The following is a 20111-nucleotide window of genomic DNA, read 5'->3' on the forward strand; positions in this document are numbered from 1 at the left end:
TTCTGCTGTTTTTATGTCTAGAAGTTATTTATCCTGTTTTTTGGAGACACAGCAATTTATTAGTAGCTTAACCAGTACTCTGCTGTTTCCAACATTCACAGTATGCATTTATGCCCTCAAGAAGGGAAAACTGAACAAACCCTTTTGTCCTTCCCACATTCTGCATAATTATCAGTCTCCCAGGAGCAGATTTTGTCACCATGATAGGGCACACTTGCATTTATTTATTTTAGATGGAGCCTCACTCTGTCACCCAGGCTGGAGTGAAGTGGCTCAATCTCTGCTAACTGCAACCTCTTCCTTCTGGGTTCAAGCAATTCTCCTGCCTCAGACTCTTGAGTAGCTGAGATTAAAGGCACCTGCCACCACCCCTGGCTATTTTTTGTATTTTTAGTAGTGAGAGGGTTTCACCATGTTGGCCAGCAGGTCTTGAACTCCTGACCTCAAGTAATCTGCCCACCTCAGCCTCCCAAAGTGCTGGGGTTACAGGTATGAGCCATTGTGCCCAGCCACTTGTATGTCTTTTAGAGAAATGCTAGTTTTTATTAGACAAAAGCACAATCCTGTCTGTGAGAAAGGGTCACACTAGCCAGGATTTCTACAAGTCAATGTTGCATAGCTTGTGCCATTATGGTCCTTGTCAAGGCAGAAACACATCAAATGGTGGCTTTAATTTAAACACATTAAAAGTTGATGGCTGGACACACTCATTTTAGGGGGATAAATGCCTAGGACAGTGGCTGAGTCATGTGGTAGTTTTGTATTTAGTTTAGTTTGTGTGTATGTTGAAGAAACTGCCAAGCTATTTTCTAGAGTCTCTGTATCTTCCTTTACATTCCCACCAGCAGTGTATGAGTGGTCTAGTGTCTCTGCATCCTCACCCGCATTTCATGTTGCTACAGTTTGTTATTTTAGCCACTCTGATAGGCATGTAGTAGAATTTTTTTTTAATTTTTTATTGGATTTTAGGTTTTGGGGTACATGAGCAGAGCATGCAAGACAGTTGCGTAGGAACACACATGGCAGTGTGCTTTTCTTTCCTTCTCCCCTTCACCCACATTTGGCATTTCTCCCCAGGCTATCCCTCCCCACCTCCCCCTCACACTGGCCCTCCCCTTTTCCCCCCAATAGACCCCAGTGTTTAGTACTCCCCTCTCTGTGTCCATGTGTTCTCAATTTTTCATCACCCGCCTATGAGTGAGAATATGCGGTGTTTCATTTTCTGTTCTTGTGTCAGTTTGCTGAGGATGACGTTCTCCAGATTCATCCATGTCCCTACAAACGACACAAACTCATCATTTCTGATTGCTGCATAATATTCCATGGTGTATATGTGCCACATTTTTCCAATCCAGTCTATTATCAATGGGCATTTGGGTTGATTCCAGGTCTTTGCTATTGTAAACAGTGCTGCAATGAACATTCGTGTACATGTGTCCTTAGAGTAGAACGATTTATAGCTCTTTGGATATATATCCAGTAATGGGATTGCTGGGTCAAATGGAATTTCTATTTCTTTTTTTTTTTTTTTAATTTTTTGTTGGATTTTAGGTTTTGGGGTACATGAGCAGAGCATGCAAGACAGTTGCGTAGGAACACACATGGCAGTGTGCTTTTCTTTCCTTCTCCCCTTCACCCACATTTGTCATTTCTCCCTAGGCTATCCCTCCCCACCTCCCCCTCCCACTGGCCCTCCCCTTTTCCCCCCAATAGACCCCAGTGTTTAGTACTCCCCTTTCTGTGTCCATGTGTTCTCATTTTTCATCACCCGCCTATGAGTGAGAATATGCGGTGTTTCATTTTCTGTTCTTGTGTCAGTTTGCTGAGGATGACATTCTCCAGATTCATCCATGTCCCTGCATGTAGTAGAATTACTGTGGTTTTCATTTGCATTTTCCTATTGGGCAATGATGTACATCTTTTCATAGTTTCTTTTTTGCCATCTGCTGTATATTCTCTTTGGTAAAATATCTTTCTGCCTTTAGATCTCTTGCCTATGTTCTTTTTCTTGTCTGTTGGTTAGTTAACTGTTTTTTAGACAGGGCCTTGCTCTGTTGCCATGCTGGAGTGCAGTGGTGTAGTCTCGGCTCCCTGCAATCTTTGCCTCCCAGGTTCAAGTGATTCTATTGCCTCAGCCTCCTGAGTAGCTGGGTCTACAGGCAGGCACCACCACACCCAGCTAATTTTTGTATTTTTAGTAGAGACAGGGTTTCACAGTGTTGGCCAGGATGGTCTCGATCTCTTGACCTTGTGATACGCTCACCTCAGCCTCCTAAAGTGCTGGGATTACAGGTGTGTGACACCGTGCCCAGCCTTTTTTTAATTCTTTACAGAAATCAGATCTCATTATGTTGCCCAGGCTGGTCTCAAACTCCTGAACTCAAGTGATCCTCTTGCTCAGTCTCCTGTGTAGCTTTGAGATGGCAGGTGTGTGCCACTATGACTGGCTAATTTTAATTTTTTTTGGTAGAGATGGGATCTCACTATTTTGCCCAGGCTAGCCTAGAACTCCTGGGCTCAATCAATTCTACCACTTTGACCTCCCAAACTGCTGGAACTCCAGGCATGCACCAGGGCACCTGGCTTGCCTATGTTCTAATTTGATTGTTTTTTTTTTTTTTATGCTGTTAAATTTTGAGAGGTCTCTATTACATATTTTAGATAGCAGTGCTTTCTTGAATATGTACTTTGCAAACATGTCCTTCCAGTCTGTAGCTTGTGTTTTTATCTTTCTATCTGGCTCTTTCACAGGAGAAATATTTTTAATTTTAATGAGGTCCAGTTTGTCTGCCAGTTTTTGCTTTCATGATTCAGTCTTTGGGGTCAAGTCTAAGAGCTCTGCCTTGTTCTAGATCCTGAGGATTATGTTTTATATTTGAATTCATGATCTATTACGAGTTTTATTTTGTATGAAGCATAAAAGACATATAGATAGAGGCCCATTTTTTCCTCTGAATGCTGATTGCTCCAGCACCATTTGTGGAAAAGCTGTCCTTACTCCTGAAGTGCTTTTGCACTTTGTCAGAAAATCCACTGGGCATATCTGTGTGGGTCTTTTTCTTGGATTCTCCATTCGGTTCTGTGCTTTGCTGTCTGTGCCTGCTGCCTGCCAGTACTCTCTTAATTACCCTAGCTATAGAGAAAGTCTTTAAATCTGGTTGACTGATTCCTTCTACTTCTTCTTTTTTGAAACTGTTTTAGCTATTTTTGTTTCCCTGCCTTAATTTTTTTTAACTAAGTATGTTTAATTTTTCTTTTAAAAATACACACTTTTCTCCTCCGCCAGCCGGGTCCCCTCCCCACAGAACCACGGCTTCTCTTCCTCAGCAAGGCGACAGGGGCTTCCCCTTAGCCGCCGCCGCCGGCCAAGCTCCGCCGCGCCCGCGGCCCACGGCCGCTATGCAGTTTATGTTGCTTTTTAGTCGTCAGGGAAAGCTTCGACTGCAAAAATGGTATGTCCCACTATCAGACAAAGAGAAGAAAAAGATCACCAGAGAACTTGTTCAGACCGTTTTAGCACGGAAACCTAAAATGTGCAGCTTCCTTGAGTGGCGAGATCTGAAGATTGTTTACAAAAGATGTGCTAGTCTGTATTTTTGCTGTGCTATTGAGGATCAGGACAATGAACTAATTACCCTGGAAATAATTCATCGTTATGTGAAATTACTTGACAAGTATTTTGGCAGTACCTGTGAACTAGATATCATCTTTAATTTTGAGAAGGCTTATTTTATTTTGGATGAGTTTCTTTTGGGAGGGGAAGTTCAGGAAACATCCAAGAAAAATGTCCTTAAAGCAATTGAGCAGGCCGATCTACTGCAGGAGGAAGCTGAAACCCCACGTAGTGTTCTTGAAGAAATTGGACTGACGTAACTCTCCTCCCTTGATGACTTCTTGTGGCATTTCACACACTGTAGATGGTCACTCCCTTCATGTCCATGTTAGTTAATGGTGTAAGATGATGTCTTGTCAGTGTTACTGTTTTGCTAAGCTGCTTCATTCATGCCTACACAATTTTTTTTAAAGGGAACTTTAGTTGATCAAGTGATAAGGGACTTAAATATGAATTAGAATGGTAGCAGAAAAAGGTACCTTTTCTGGATATTTTAAAGTTTAGAGGTCAGTTTCTCTTAATCTGATTATGTGCACATATGAAAATGGCACATATACATGTAAAACCAGGCAGTATATATTTATTAATTACTGTATTTGACAAAGGAAACAAATTATAATGTGAAACCTGGTTTTATGAAACCAAAGATTAGTGCAGCATTTCGGTATATATATATAAAAAAAAAAAGGGAATTACATGTCACATATCAAATGAATGGAGACTTAACTTTGTTGAACTTTAAAAAGCAAATTTACTCCAAAAACTCCTATTGGAAATCACATACCTTTCAAAAATAAAAGGGAATATTTTCAAAAATAAAGGGAATTATTTTTAATGACTTAATTGGAATGATACTTTTACACTAAAATTATTTCTTAGGCATTCTGAATCTGGGATGAGAAACAGGATTGTTTCATAATAGTAAGCACATAATTTTTAAGGCCAAGGCACATATGACTCCTGAGATGAAATTTTTTGTGGTCATAATGACATATGTAGTTGTTTTTGATGCCCAAAATAAAGTGAGAATGTTAATTTGCCAGGAATTCTTCTTAACAGTGTCTTACAGAAAACATGTTGCTCTCTTCACAGTGTTATGTGTAAAGTCATTGTTTAAAGCACGAATGTTCCTTCTGGGATGCTTGTTAATGCCAAATTTATTTTGCTTCCCTATTTGCTTCCCTCCACTTGGAAGTGCTGCAAACTTTACAGCAGCTTCCTTTCTTTCTGGCACTGCCTAGTTAACAGAAGTCTTATAAAAATTTAAAGACACGTTTCATATAAAAAAGTGAGAGTTGAATGAGGTAAAATGGCATTAGTTGGCCCTATATTTTTTAAAGCTATATAATTGTTCAGCGTCACTTTTCTAAGTACTTATACATATCTAAACATGTCTTCATGGTTTATACTTTCACTTGTATATGCTGGGCTGGATTAAGCTTTGTTGTGATTGTGACCAATATTCAGGCCACGTGAGCACTGTCTTATCACTTTGCCAATTAGTTGTAATAAACGTTCAATGTACAAATAAAAAAAAATACACACTTTTTTTTTTTTTTGCTGTTCTTATTTAAAAAAAATTAGGCTGTCCATGGTGGCTGACACCTGTAATCCCAGCACTTTTAGAGACTGAGGTGGGTGTATCATGAGATCAGGACTTGAAGACCAGCCAGGCCAATATGGTGAAACCCCGTGTCTACTAAAAAAAAATTACAAAATTAGCCATGTGTGGTGGCATATGCCTGTAGTCTCAGCTATTAGGGAGGCTGAGGCAGAAGAATCACCTGAACCTGCAAGGCAGACGTTACAGTCCACCGAGATCAGGCTACTGCACTCCAGCCTAAGTGGCAGAATGAGACTCCATATCAACAACAAAAAAACTTCACATAAGCATTTTAATGTAACTTTATAGAAGCCATAAATTCAAGTAATGTGTGGCTTTTGCCCTTTAAAATTGAGAGCAGGACTTTATAGCAATTCCCTTCTGAGATGAAGAGAGTTTCTGTAAGGGATATCATATAAAAACTAAGCTGAGAGACTGTGTCTCAACAAATAATTTATTTTGTGTTTTAAAGTATACAATTATTATTTACTATAGTCACCGTATTGTGCTATCAAATCATAGATTTTTTTTCACTGCAAAATGGCAACAATGAATAGTAGGCCTTTTACAATTTTTATTTCATTTTATTTTCTTACTTTCCAAACTTACCAGAATAGTAGCCTTTATTCATTCTATTTTTTTTGTACACTCTCTGCTTTCTATATGAATTTTAGAATAATCTCATCTATATTTGCCAAACATCTTGCTGGAGTTTTTTTTTTTTTTTTTTTTGAATTACGCTAAACCTATGTACAAGGGTTGCACACATTTTAACTCATGTTGTCCCATTTCTTTCCAGAAGGGCTGGACAGGTTGATGTTTTCACCAGCAGGGCCCAGGATGTGTGTGTCCACCTTTGCAAACTCACACAGTGGCTGTCTTTATTTGGCTTTGCCAAGCTGATTGCAGAACACAGCACATTATTTTGTTTTGCCATGCTTAAATTACCGTCGAGGCAGAATGTTTTTCCTCTAACTTTGCTGCAGCTCTTTTTTCTGAATTGCGTTTCGCTTTTTGCTCATTTTTAATGTAGATGTCTTTTTCCTTGTGATTTGTAAAATCTTTTTCTCACTTGCCAAGTCTTCTCCTTCTGTTGGAAACATTTACCCTAGCTCTGGATAAGGAACATCTCATGGCGCTGTTGGAGAGAGCAAACTATCCAGTTCAGGGAGGTAAGACATGTCCCAGAGTTTCCCTGATGCCTTTTTTTTTTTTTTTTTGCTGAAGTGCAATGGTGCAATCTTGGTTCACTGCAAGCTTTGCCCCCCATGTTCAAATGATTCTCCTGCCTTTGCCTACTGAGTAGGTGGGAGTACAGGCATGCATCACCATGCCCGGCTAATTTTTGTATTTTCAGTAGAGACGGTTTCACCATGTTGGCCAGATTGGTCTTGAACTCCTGAACTCAGGTGATCCAACTGCCTCCACCTTCCAAAGTGCTGGGATTACAGGTGTGAGCCACCGTGCCAGGCTTCTGATGCCTTTTGAGTGCTACCAAGTCAATCCCAGTTCTGCCACATCCTTTCCACATGACCAAGCCAGGTTACCTTACCTTCAGCATACGGGCTGGCCTGTCAGGAGGCCTGGGGTACATGTAGGATAATGGTTGTGAAAAGCCTGTGCGGAATCTCTGAGAGGAAGGCAAAAATGCGAGGATTATCAAACGGTCTCTACTTCAGACTATGCTATTGTATCAGCTTGGCTAACATAGTCAAACCCCTGCTCTACTAAAAATAAAAATTGGGCTGATGTGTGGTGGTATGTTCCTGCAATCCCAGCTACTTGGGAGGTTAGGCAAAAGAAGAACTGAGGATGCAGAGGTTGCAGAGAGCTGAGATTGTGCCATTGCCTTACAACCTAGGTGGCAGAGCAAGACTCTGTCTCAAAAAAAAACCTGAACCGAAAACGTATTTCAGATCTGGACCTTTTTGATCATTGGCAGGGAAGGCACCTTTGTCATCCAAAGCAAGGGCCTCTGGAGTCTGTGAACCTGTGGAGGTGATGTGCTGTTTACTGTCTGGACCTGACCACTGTCACCTTTACTGATAGGTGACAAACAGCCTGCCTGACTTGGCCTTGTTTCTGTGGGTCTACTTGGTCTGGGAAAACATATTGTGGAAGCAAGCTAGAGCTTGAACCCAGAAATTGACACAGTTGTGATGGCTGGACACCATCATCTAATGAGATTGTAAGAAGCTAAGAGTAATGGCCCCTCTGGGTACTTCCTGTACCATTCCCATGGAGACAGTGTCACAGACCTCTCAGCATGAGTGGGACAGCCAGTTGGGGGCCGCTGTCGCTATACAGTTACTTCCTAATTCCTTTCTTGTTGTTTTTGTCTTTTTAAAAATGATGACTCCTTAATCTCTGGATTTTCTTTCTTTTTCAAATTATTCTAGTGTTTTTTTTTCTGTCTTTCTGATATTTCCCTTTTTTGCTTTTTCTTTTCGTTCTGACTTTCTCCTCTCCCCTTTCAGATCTTTATTCTATTTTTCTTCTATTTTCACTCTGTCTTAGTATTGATCTCTGTTCTTTTAGTTCTTTATATGTTCACAGGTGTCAGCACCCCCTCACAGAGAAGCTGACTGTAATCTGGGCCTAGTGACTATAACTGGAAGGAGGCTATGCCCCCCAATTTTATTCAGTGTGAGAAATCATACAACAGCAGCCCAGGAATTTGTTGAAAATATACTGTAATTTTGCCCCTCAGACAGTACTGTTTTTCCTCACCAATTGTATTTTATTCAGCTGTTTACACACCGATTCTGTATAACTAGGAGTAGTTGTGCATTCTTCACTTTTATCACTTATTTTTTTTAATATTTATTTTTTTGAAACTGAGTCTCACTCTATCACCCAGGCTGGAATGCAGTGGCACAATCTTAGCTCACTGCAACCTCCGCCTCCTGGGTTCAAGTGATTCTCCTGCCTCACACTCCCAAGCAGCCTGGACTACAGAAGCATGCCACTATGGCCGGCTAATTGTTTGTATTTTTAGTAGAGAGGGGGTTTCACTATGTTATTCAGGAGGGTCTCGATCTCCTGACCTTGTGATCTGCCCACTTTGGCCTTCCAAAATGCTGGGATTATAGGTGTGAGCCACCGTGCCTGGCTTTTGTCACTTCTTAAGTCAGCAGAGGCTCTCTTTGTCTCCCATGCTGGAATGCAGTGGCATGATCTTGCCTCACTGCAACCACTGCCTCCTGGGTCCAAGACATTCTCCTGCCTTAGCCTCCCAAGTAGCTGAAATTACAGGCACATATCACCACACCTGGATAATTTTTGTATCTTTGGTAGAGATGTAGTTTCACCAAGTTGGCCAGGCTGGTCTCAAATTACAGACCTCAGGTGATCCATCTGCCTTGGCCTTCCAAAGCACTGGGATTACAGGTGTAAGCCACCATGCCTGGTCATGTGCTAATTTTTTTTTTTTAACCTCAGTAAAACACCAACACATTTAAGCCTTTAGAGTCAGCATTTTAGTAGCTGCTTAATTGCCCGCTGGGTTGACACACTTATCTGGATACCTCTTCTTTCCCCTAGGAGATGCCTGATTGAGGTCAGGACATGATGAGAGGTGTGTAGACTTGGCCGCTGGCCAGATTGGATCCAGGTATGGCCTCTTGTGGCCCTAATTAGCTGTGTCATCCTAGATGAGTCATTGACCTTCTCTAAACAGTGATGTTTGGGGGCTTTGAGGAAGCCAGAAAGTGGAATGTCTTTAGTACCGAGCTCAGGACTTCACACTTTCTTCTTGCCATGGTGGGAGTAATCATTGGCCAGCTCTCTCTGTGGGGGGGCTTGTATGCATGTCTAACCACTCGGGTAGCTAGAGAAGGATGGATGAGAAGGGTAAGAACCAGACCCAGGGCAAAGAAAACAGTCGCAAGCTTGTGTGCCCAATGATTCATGATGAAGCGTGGAAACTCCTCTTCTGATTCTGAAACCAGGGACCAATCTCAGAGGATAGAGTGTCTTTTCTCTCTGAGCTCTCCAAGGAGTTGCAATCCCTTTGTTCACTTCTTGGAAATTGACACTGGGCTTCTGCTGTGGCTGTTTTCTGGGTGACTGTATTGTTTGCCCTAGAATTATGATTCACTAAAGAAGATTAAGTTTACTTTTTCTAAATCAACTAATCTTAATAATATCTGTGTCTGAATTCTCTGTTCAGAGTTCTGAACAGAGTTCAGAGAATGTTTAAGATACATACTTTTTGACTCTTAACTGTCGTCATATATGTTGGTCATGACAAAATTGAGGGGTTAACCTTTTTTCTCTCAACTGGATGTGTTTGGTTTTGATCAATATCTGTGTTTTTATTTACAGATTCCCACTGAAAAATTATTGTGTGAACATATTACAAGCAGGTAAGTTTAGCCGAAGTCTTTTATATTGAACCAGAGAGTGACCTGGAAAGCACAGCACAGAGTAGAAGCTCCGCTGAGTGGCCTTTGTCCTTTTCTGTTCTTTATCACCAGCCACTCAGCATGGCAGGTTCTGCTTCACTGCTGCTGCACCCAGGTGAAGCCCCTCTCTTCACCCAGGAGCTCTGGAAGACCCCTGCTTGGGTGGGGTGAGCCAGGTGGGAAGGCGCCTGTGCTGGCCAGGTTGCTGTGTGAGGTAGTGAGTTCCCTGTCGTCAGCGGCTGTGAATCCCTGTTGTGGATGGGGCAAGGCAGGATTTCAGACACTAACTGGTTATCTTTTGCTTCCTTCATTTTTCTCTTTTGAGCCAAAAGAAGTTGGGGGAAAGCAGGGAAGGGGTTTTGGGCAGAAAGAGAGTTCAAGGCTCTGGGGGCTTTCTGGTTGAGGACCCCAGAAGGAACTGCAGCCAGACAGGGTAGCTATCTCGGGTCAGAAGACGGAGTGCCCTCAACACTTACCCTGGGCTCCACTGGAAGATGGTTTCTTCTAGAAACTTCCCTGACCCTTCTTGCGGGGGTCACTCTTTAAATGCCTCTTCCACAAGGACTGGGTTCTTGAGGTGAAAACTTTCAATTGGCTCAGTGCGGTGGTGCACACCTGTAATCTTGGCACTTTGGGAGGCTGAGATGGGAGGATCAGCTGGGCTGAGGAGTTGAAGGTTGCACCGAGCTATGATTGCATCACTGCACTCTAACCTGGGTGACAGAATGAGACCCTGACTCTAAATAAAATAAAATAAACCAAGAAAACAACTTATAGTCATTTTCCCCCCAGCTCCTCAGGCTAAAAGAAAGACGTAAGGGCTTTGTTTATTAAGTAATTAGGTCCAACAACTGAAGGATTAGTAGCGATTTGAAATTTTTTACAGTAGTTAAAATAAATGAATTATATTTTTATTTCATCTTCACATAACTGCAGTCACTCACTTTGTGTTCCAGGTGATGTGACACAGGGCAGCTGACCTGTGAACAACACAGGTGTGCACTGTGTGGGTCACTCACACAGGGATTTCTCCCACCTCCGCCACCCTGTTACCGAGGGACCAAGTCTGCTCCATCTTCCCCCGCAGCCACTCCACAGAGCACCTTCGTGAGGACCCACTGCCGCCTCGTGAACTGTGAATCTGCTTTCTTTTCTGGGTTTTTCTGAGCAGGAGTTTCCTTTCTTCAGCTGAGTGTGTGGAAGGAACACAGTGGATGGCACACGTGGCTTGCATCATATGTCCTGACGGTGCGTGGACTTGGCAAGGCTTCTGGTCAACAGGAAGCTGTTAGTAGTTTCGTTTTCGGGGAGTCAAAAGTTACACTCAAGTTTCTGATTTTGAAGGGGATTGGTACCCCTAACTCCATGTTGTTCAAGACTCAATTGCACTTTCTTTAAAAATATATACATTTTTTGGTAGGGACGGGGGTCTCACTATGGTGCCCAGGCTGGTGGTCTTGAACCTCTGGGCTCCAGTGATCCTCCACCTTCGGCTCCCCAAGAGCTAGGATTACAGGTATGATATTCGGCAACACCCTGGGAATTTGCTGTGGCAACCCAGGGTACCTTAGCACACAGTTTCGGAACTGCAGCTGTAAAGAGAGCAGCCAGGGCTGGGCCTGAGACTTGCAAGTCAGCAGAACAGAGACAAGGAAAATGGCCCGGCCACTCATTTCCCGGAGCTGCTGTGGGCTCCCTGGGACCTGTCTGCCTCCCGTTGTCTGTCTATGTCTGTCCTGTCTTTCTGTTTGTCTCCGTGTGTCTTCTGTGACAGCTGCTGAACCCCGCTGCACAGCTGTGAGCTGTTCTTCCTGTCTGCAGCCCTTCTCTATGTAAGGTCGGTTGCCTTGGTGGGAGCTTGGACATGCCCATCCCTCTCCACGCCTGAAAACTACATCACCAGAATCTGCACTCAACACATTCCCACTTCTGCACTCTCCACCAGAATCTGCACTCAACACTAAACTCTGTACTCGGCACCTAACCCGACATTGGAAAACCCTACCAAAATTTGAAAGAAGCCCTGCCAAAACCTGCCCAATAGCACAGCCTGCTCACCGGAAATCTCACCTACCTTCCAATAGCAGCTAGCCCCGTCCATGTCCTCTCTCTCCACAGCCAATCAAACGCCTTCTCTCCCTATGAAACCCCCACAGGACTTCTCTGGTCCCTTCCTTGGGACCACAGAACCTCGCCTGGGAGTTAAATAAATTGGCATTTAATTGTTCTTATACTGGCCTCAGTTTCCTCATTTTAAACTCAGCAATAACTCTTAATACGCTACACTCCCATTTCTGTTCCTCCACCCTGTCTCCACCTTTGTTGGCGTTGTTCAGCTTGGGCACTGTGGGAGTTACACGTTAACTTCGCCACGAGAGCCCCCATGGACATTCCTGATGCGGGTATGTCCTGGTGGATCTTGGCAGGCGTGGCTGTGAGCTCAGGGCTGTCTGTCTTCCTGCGGGTCACCTGCCCCCTGCGGGAGGCTGTGTGTGGGGTCTGTGTATCTGTGGCTCTGGGTCCCTGCTGTGCATTTATCTGGACAGGGCTCCCCGTGGCCGCTGTCTAGCCTGCAGAGGTTGTTGCTCTGCCCCCATGCTGTGCATACCAGTTGCGGGGGGGCTTCCGGGTTTCCCCCTCACAGCGGCACACCCCTGCACTGCTTGTCTCCTTGAGTGCCTCCCAGCAGCCCAATCTAATTACCTGTCTGCTTCTTACCATTGGCTGTATCTGTCTTTCTGAGCCTGCCATTATATTTATACTTTCAAAACCTCTTCTTTCCAGCCCAGATCTCTTATCAAATTTCCACTTTCCTTCAGTTCTCCAGAAGGTTCTTTTTTGTTTGTTTCTTTGAAACAGGGTCTCACTCTATCACCTAGGCTGGAGTGCAGTGGTGCAATCATAGCTCACTGCAGTTTTTAACCCCTGGGCTCAAACGATCTTCCCGCCTTGGCCTCCCAAAGTGTGGGGTTGCAGAGGTGAGCTCCTGTTCCCGGCCTCCAAAAGGTCCTTATGGTAAAAGTGGGTTGTCGGATAAGATGATTTCTTGAAGGCTCCTGGAGCCGAGCGGCGACAGTGGCTACCATGCCCACTTTACCCAGTGCTGCACCAAGCACCCTCTGGTCAGAGGGGAGGGAATTTCACCATTTTCCAGGAGTGGAAAGGCTGAATGAGGCTGAGTGAGGAGGTACAGCTGCCTGGGCCTCCTGGAGGCAGCACAGCAGGGCTGGGCTCTCTCTGAGGCTCACCATGTGTAGAGTATGTGTTTCTCTCCAAGATTGGAAGACTGACTGCAAGACCCCCAACTCAGAAGGCCATCCCTTCCTTGCTCCAGGGCAGAAGATCATGTCAGGATGGGCAACGTGCTTGGGAGTCCTTTTGGGCAATGAGAGGGTGGATGGATGTGAGCCGGTCTTCATGAACTGGTCTCTGAGCTGCCCTGTGGGATGAGGCCCATCAGCCAGGCTCCCTGGAGTGCATATGTAGGGGCTTGGGGCACCTCTTTGAGAAAAAAATTCAGTCCGTTTCAAGACATCACTCTCTTCCCAGGTGTCACCCCTTCAATACCCCCCTGAGGTTCCATTTTGACCCTTCACCAGATACCACCTGATGAAAGCAACTACAGCCTTAGGTCAGCCCCTCCTTGGACAGAAAGACTGGGCTCAAGGCAAGTGGAAGGGGCGATGGGCCCTCAGGCCAGACCCTGGTCTCCGGGGTCCCAGCCTCCCTGGACCCTTCTGCAAACTCACACTGCTTTTCTTCCAGGAATGTCTTTTGACTCAGAGCCCTTCACACGCTGCGCCATGGATGCCACCTTTGAGAAAAGTGACCCATGATGGTTGCGTGATCATCCCTTACCAAATCAAGCCGTGTGTGTTTTCATGGCAGCTCCTGGAATCCATGGAAGTCAACTCTGGGATCCAGCAAGCATGTCTTTCTCAGTTGACACCCCCAGCCATCCATCTCTCTTAGGGCATGATGTAGGAGACACGTAGCAATCTCGTTCTCATTGCAAGTTGACTTCTGTCCTTGCAGGTGGCCTGGTGATGTGTGCAGAATTGTGGACCTTCCCATGGGGAAGAGACAATGGAATCTGGAAATCATGGAAGTAGGGCCATCGGCCTCTTTCTTTAGCCATGGGGTAAATCCTGACTGATCCCATGAAATGTCCGTGAAGTGCTGGAATTGCCCAAACACAGAATCATAGGACAGAGAAACTGGGTCAGTAGAACTCAAAAAAATCGTGAGATCTTGGAATCTTATGATTCTTCAAGCACAGATCCATAGATGGAGAGTCGTAGAACCATAAGAAAATCAAATTTGGTAATGAAAAGAAAGTCACAGTGGGCCAGATAGGTAGCTCACACCTGTAATTCTAGTGCTTTGGGAGGCAGAGGCCAACAGATCTCTTGAACCCAGGAGTTTTTTTGACCAGCCTGGGCAACATGGTGAGACACCATCTCTATAAAAAATTAGCTGAGTACAGTGGCATGCACCTGCAGTCACAGCTACTCAGGAGGCTGAGGTGGGAGGATAGGTTGAGGTCACAAGTTTGAGGCTGCAGTGAGCCATGACTGTGTCACCGAACTCCAGCCCGGGTGACTGATTGAGACCATGTCTCAAAAAAAAAAAAAAAAAAATCACAGTATCATGGAGTTCTGGAATCCTACAGATTAATTGTCCAGAATCCTGGCTCCCAGGCCTACCTTACTTTCTTGTGAAATGAGGGCATTAGGCTCCCCAGACTTTCCTGTGGGAGGAGTTACCTGTTGCTGCCACAGCGGCTTCTAGGGGCCAGTTGGCTGCCTGCTGGAGTTCGGCTTCTCGGCCAATACTGCCACCAAGTGGAGATGCCAGAGAAGGGCGGCGCTGGAGGGGTGCCTGGGTCCAATTTTTCCCTGGAGGCAGGGCCCCTTCTGGGCAAGGTTTTGGGTGGCATGAGCAGCGCCTCCTCCCCAGCCCTTGGCTGTCCTGCAGCCTGAAGGGATTTTACATTGCAGGTGTGACCTATTTCACGGGAACGGTGGTGACCACAACCCCTGCTTGCTACCTATATACTGAAGCCTGCATGACCCAGCGGATCCCTGAGATCACGGGAGATGTGATGGCAGCATCTTTGGAGCATAAGCCAGAGCCGAGGCTCAGAGGCCAAGAGCAAGAATCGCAGGGCAGCTGTTCACACATGGACCTGGGCCTGGCGGCTTGACAGTCACGGTTTTGCTGTCCACCCCATCACCCAGGCTCACGGGCCTCAGATCCCTCATGACTGGAAACACGCTCCTCCACTCTGATTCACCCCCAGCTTCACCTTTAGTACCTCCCCTTGGCCTTGAAGGTCCTGAGCTCCCGGAATGTGGCGGAAGTTTTAGAACCTGATGCAAGTGCTCTGTGCAGGTGGTTTATGTTGGAACATGTGAAGAGAGTGGGGGAACAGGTGAAGGCAGAAAGCCATTGGGGTATCCATTGGCTGCCATCTTCCCTAGGTCAAACAGGCTGGGGCATCGTGACTGTAAATCCTAAGGTTCATCTGCGGGCCTGCTCTGCCTGGCCAGGCAAGGTGAGATGAAGTGAGATGTGCTGCTGTGAGTGCACAAAGCAGGGCCAGGGTGCCAGGTGGGCTAGGATGCCAGGGTTTCCTCTTTCCATTTCCTTCCACTGTCACCATTCTTTGGGTCAAAGGAGACATAATGGTTTTTTTTTTCCTATAAGGGCATCAACTGCTTTGTGGGCTTCCTCCCTAGCATCCATCTCCTGCTCACCCTTTCCCTCTATCAGTGGCACCCTACTCTCCCATTCTATGAGGGGAAATAGAGATCACCAGCTTCTGTTTATAACCTGCAGTCTTTGCAGAGAGTTTCTGTCTCTCCCTCCACAGAGATGAAATTTCCTAGCTGGTTGTCCTCCAGACCAATGGGTCCAGAAGCTTCGGCAAACTGTTCGTTCCTGTTCTCTCCAGGCTCTTAGACCAGGCTCAGCAGCCACCTTCATCCTCTCCTAACTCTTCCACCTGCCCTCTCCACCTGCAGCTTCCTCTTAGTCCAGAATTGTTAAACTGTTTAAGGTGGTGTTACTTCTTTCCATTTTTGTTTTCGTGTTTTGTTGCTAGTGCTGACTTTTAGTACATTGATGTTTCCTGCAACTGTCCTAAGCTCACCAATTAGTTCCCGAGATTTATTCTTTTTTGTAGATTTGTTAGCATTTTCCATATAAACAATTGTGTTACCTGTGAAGAAAGACAGATTACCTCTTCCTTTAAATTCTAGATGACTTCCATTTCTTTTTCTTGCCTTATTGCACTGGCTAGAAACTCCAGGTTACTGTCAAATAAAAGTGGTGAGAATAGATGTGCTTGTTTTGTTCTTGATGTTTAGAGAAGAAACATGCAGTGTTTTATTTATTTAAGTGTGATGTGAGCTGAGGTTTTTCATTTATCAGATTTCAGAAGTTCCCAGGTAGTTCCAATCTGCTGAGAGATTTTATATAAATATTGGAATTTATTGAATGATATTTCTGTGTCTATTGAGACAAATATGTTTTATTTAGCTAACTAATATAGTGAATTACATTAATTCATATTCAAATATTAAATTAACCTTGCATTCCTGGGATAAATCCCATTCGGTTATGGTGTATCCTCTTCTTTATATATTGTTGGGCTGCATATGCTAAAACTTTGTTAAGAAGTTTTGCATATATGTTCCTGAGAAGTACTGATCTAGAATTCTTTTTCCTTATAGCATCTTTATCTGATTTGGGCATTAGGGTAATTCTGGCCTCATAGAGTACTCATGAGTATTTCCAACTCTTTTTTTTTTCTCTCTCTCTCTCTTTTTTTTCTGACCACACCAAAATAGAAGAGTATTTCCAACTCTTTAATTTTCTGAAAGAGTTTGCGAAAATTGTTATTATTTCTTGCTTAAATGTTTGGTAGAATTCACCAATGGAGCCATCTGGCCTTTAAGTTTTCTTTGTAGGAAGCCTTGTAGCTACAAATTCAGTTCTTTAAATAGCTATTGGACTATTTTGGTTATTAATTTCTTGTGTGAGCTTTGGTAGTATCAACTACAAATTTGAGTTTATTGGCATATAGATGTTAATGTTCCTGTTTATTTTTTAGTATCTATAGACTCTGTAGAGATGTCACCTTTCTAATTATTGATATAAGTCATTGTTCTTTCTTTTTTCTTCTGGGTTGTCTGCATAGAGACAGAAAACCCATGGTTTGCGCCTGCCTTTCATGGTCTTCTCTTTCTGAAGTCCTGGCCTATGAATTTTGGACATGCTCAGCCTCCACAAATGCATAAGACACTTTCTTGTGATAACTCTGTCTTGCCTTCAGGGGCTCCAGTTACATTTATGTTGGGCTGCTTGAAGTTTTCTCACAGCTCACTGATTCTCTTTTCATATTTGCAGTCTTATTTTTCTATGCTATGTCTTCAAGTTCACTCATTTTTTTTCTTCTGCAGTGTTAAACTGCCATCAATCCCAGCCAGTGCATGTATCCACTCAGATATCATAGTTTCCATATTTAGAAGTTTGATTTGGTTCTCTTAAATATCTATTCCTTCTCCACACACAAAATGTGTTCATCTTTCCTCTACCTTCTTGAACATGTAGAATCACTAGAGGCACTCTTTTAATGTGTTTGTCTATTAATTTTATCTGTGTCATCGTGTTTGTTTCTATTGGTTGATTGATTTTCCTCCTCATTTGTGAGTCATATTTCTCTGCTTACTCACATGCCTACTAAGTTTTGATTAGATGCCAGACATTGTGAATTTTATCTTTCTTTGTGCAGAATACTTTTGCATTCTTATAAATATTCTTCAGCTTTATTCTGGAATGCAGTAAAATTACTTGAAAACAGTTTAATTCTTCTGAGGCTTGCTTTTTAGCTTTGTTTGCTGGAACCTAAGCAGCATTTACTCTAGGGCTAATTTTTCCCCAGGACTGAGGCAGTAACCTTCTGACAATTCCACCTGATGTCCTATGAGTCACTAGATTTTTCCACTCTGGCTACTGGGAACACAAACTGTTGCTGGTCCTGTGTGAGCTCTGAGGATTGCTTCTAGAATTCTTTGAGGGAGTAGTTTCATCACATATGTGCACTGTTCCGCACTCCGATGGATACATTGAGGAACCCTTCTGCAAGTCTTGGGAGTTCTCTCCATGCAGTTGGTCCTCTTTGGTGCTCTGCCTTGTGAACCCCAGCCAACTTGAACTCCCTGGACTCAGTTCTCCTCCCTGCTGCAGTGTGAACTCTCTAGAGAGTGTGGCTAATGCAACTGAGGAACCCAGTGTTGAATTTTAAGTTTAATCAATTACAACTTAAATGTAGGTAGCCACACATAGCTAGTGGCTACTGCCATGGATGGCTCAATCTCTAGTGCAGCTGGTAGAGAGCCTGGGATGAGGGGTCTCTGCTCTTCTTTTGGGAAGTGAGCTCTGCTCTCCCTGCAGTCAGGACATGTGTGAGCTCAGCTGGCTCTGGTCAGCCTGGAAAACCACAGTGGAGAGCTCACCTGTTCATCACTTGTCCAAGGTGGGCCTTACATTGGCCTAGTTGAAGCTGGGTGCTATGATTTGAATGTTTGTCTCCTCCAAAACTCATATTGAAATGTAATCCCTAATGTGGCAGTGTTAAGAGGCAGAGCCTTTGAGAGGTGATTGAGTCAGAGGGTCCTGCCCTTGTGAATGGATTAATCCATTCATGGATGAATGGATTAATGGTTTGTCATGGAAATAAGACTGATGGCTTTATAGGAAGAGGAAGAGAGACCTGAGCTAGCATGCTTAGTGCCCTCCCCATGGGATGTCTGGTCCTTCCTAAGGACTCTGCAGAGTTCCCATCAGCAAGAAGGCCCTCACCAGATACACCCCCTTGTTTGGACTTTCTGTCCTCCAAAACTATAAGAAATATATTTTTAAATATGAATTACCCAGTTTCAGGCATGCTGTTATAAGCAACAGAATATAGACCAAGATACCGAGTTTTGCAGCAGAGTTAGCAGTTTACCCTTCACTGCAGTATGGCAGGTGCTTAGCTGCGCTCTGGTTTCCAAAGAGCCCCCTCTTCTAGCCCAGTTCTGTCAGAGCTTGACTCAGAAAATAGCTCAGTTTTCAGACCATCATAAACTCAAGAGGAGCCATTGTGACATTGGGAAAATAGACAGTAATGCCACACTTCCAGCCTCCACGGTCTTACTCTGTCCTAGGCAGTGCCATGGAATAGAAAATCCCAGAATGCCAGCCCAAATGCCCAGTCTCACATCTCACAGGTGGGCAAACCAGTCCAGAGAGACTACGGACTTGCATCCAGACATAGCACATAGGGACGTGGCCTTGTCTGGAGCACCCTGTACCTTCAGACCCTTCATCCTGGCCGGCTGGCCCATCCCTCTCTCTCTGCACATTCTCTGATTCTAACTTGCTCTTGCCTCTGCTCCCTCCCTTTCTCATGGGGCTTTCCCTCTTCTCTAGGTACCCATTCTGGCCCTTTCCAGAGAAGACAAACATAAGGAGAATTCCATCTTGCGTTCACGTGCAAGGGCATGTGCTGGACGTTTCTCTCTTATGTGGCCCATATCCCCATCTGCGTCCTCCCCTCTGGGGTGACTCTGCTTTTGAAAGCCTGTAGACAGAGAGGGTGGAGGGACCCTCTGGGGGAGAGACACTGCAGGTGGGGGGAGAATCTCATTCCTCAGGGGGGCTTGTTGATTGAGTCCTGGTCTGCCTACAGGCAGCTGTGTTCTTCCGTCTCTGAAGGCCTTCTTAGGATGAATTCTTCATAGTGGGACCGTTGGCGCCAAGGTGTCATGCACATTGAAGATTTTGCTACATATCATTAAACTGACATTCAGAAAGAACCCTCACCAATGTCATGAGAACAACTGTCCCCACCCCTCCACTTGACTGTCTGTCTAATCTTTGAGCAGGCTGGTCTCTGAGTCAAAGGATCAAGGAATGAGTTAATGCCCAGGGCCTAGGTGGGAGGTTAGGTCCCTACTGAGGGATGGGTGGGTGCCCACAAGGCAGGGTCTTGGGAACTTTGATACTCACAATGCAACCATTGAAATCAAGACACCACCTTGACCCATTACTGCTGTCTAATTGTCACAGCAGTTTAAGGGTGACCAGTTGTTTCAGTAAAGACCTGCTTGGAAAAAGTGTCTTGGTCAGAATCATGCATTGCATTTAGCTGTCATGTCTCTTTGACCTCCTCCAGTGTGGCTTACTGGCCATTTATATACCTTCTTTAGAGAGATGTCTGTTCAAGTCCTTTGCTATTAGGTTTTTGCTGTTGAGTTGTAGGAGTTCTTTATATATTCTGGATATTACTCTCTTATCAGATATATAATATGCAAAGACTAACTGTATGTATCTAATTCATATATATACAATATATATTATATATATACAATATATATTATATATATACACATCACATTTTAATATATGTGTATATATAACTCCTTTTTTCTTTTTTGAG

At 44.3% G+C, this 20111-nt stretch overlaps 2 long non-coding RNA genes and 1 pseudogene across 3 annotated transcripts in view; 2 read left to right on the top strand and 1 right to left on the bottom strand.

The window, feature by feature from the left end:
* LOC103790755 (uncharacterized) overlaps window positions 1-16089 on the top strand; it is a 34554-nt gene extending 18465 nt beyond the window's left edge. The window contains exons 3-6 of one of the 2 annotated variants that reach the window (XR_004739289.3): window positions 6329-6388; window positions 8760-8829; window positions 9543-9583; window positions 10579-16089. This is a non-coding gene — a long non-coding RNA (uncharacterized LOC103790755). The remainder of the gene's footprint in view (window positions 1-6328; window positions 6389-8759; window positions 8830-9542; window positions 9584-10578) is intronic. The other variant, XR_004739291.3, reaches the window with a different exon arrangement.
* Window positions 1-20111, bottom strand: part of LOC144581552 (uncharacterized) — a 65447-nt gene that overhangs the window by 11778 nt on the left and 33558 nt on the right. The gene's annotated exons all lie outside the window — the stretch shown is intronic.
* On the top strand, window positions 3310-5151 carry LOC100393527 (adaptor-related protein complex 1, sigma 2 subunit pseudogene; annotated as a pseudogene).

Source organism: Callithrix jacchus, chromosome 2 (assembly GCF_049354715.1).
Source record: "Callithrix jacchus isolate 240 chromosome 2, calJac240_pri, whole genome shotgun sequence".
Lineage (NCBI taxonomy): Eukaryota > Metazoa > Chordata > Mammalia > Primates > Cebidae > Callithrix > Callithrix jacchus.